This window comes from Octopus bimaculoides, chromosome 18, assembly GCF_001194135.2.
Source record: "Octopus bimaculoides isolate UCB-OBI-ISO-001 chromosome 18, ASM119413v2, whole genome shotgun sequence".
NCBI lineage: Eukaryota > Metazoa > Mollusca > Cephalopoda > Octopoda > Octopodidae > Octopus > Octopus bimaculoides.
The window spans coordinates 7485973-7486749 of NC_068998.1; positions in this window are offsets into that span (position 1 = coordinate 7485973).

The window sequence follows — 777 nt, forward strand, 5'->3', positions numbered from 1 at the left end:
AGGGGGTGAGAGAGAGAGGGAGAGAGAGAGAGAGAGAGAGAGAGAGGGAGGAAATGAGAGGCAAAGTGAAAGTTTTGCAAACAGGAAAATAGAAAGGATTATTAGAGATAAGAGAGAGTCAGATAGATAGAGAGAGAGACACAGAGACAGAGAGACTGAGAGAGAGACATATAAATAGATAAATATATAAATAGATAGATAGATAGATAGATAGATAGATAGACAGTTAGGTAGATAGGCAGATAGGTAGATAGATAGATAGATAGAAAGATAGATAGGTAAATACAGAGAGAGACAGAGAGAGAAAGAGATAGGGAGGAATATTTAGCGTGTCATGTTTATACCTTTTTCCCCGTAATGGTCGACTCAATACCAGTGAAAAACGACAGATCCATGAGGGAATAGAAAGCTATATAACTTACTTGAAGCAACACAGCATCATAGTACAATACCTACCACACTATTATTGCAATAACTCTTTCTGTCTGATTAAGTTTATTCCATTAATTGATTTTTTTTTATTTTTTTTTTTTTTATATTTGCGGAACAATGTTATCAGGAATAAAATAAAACCACCTTTCAGATATCTTTGACTCTTCAGACTGATTGATTCAAATAACTATTAATTTCAAATATATTTATTTCTATTCCTCTTGTTCCATTTTCTCCTACACTGAACTTGGAATCTGAATCAATCTCTAATTGAAACAATCTACTTACAACCACAATTTATAGGAAACTTTCTGTCAAACGGAGTTCTTCGCGGTTACCTTCGCC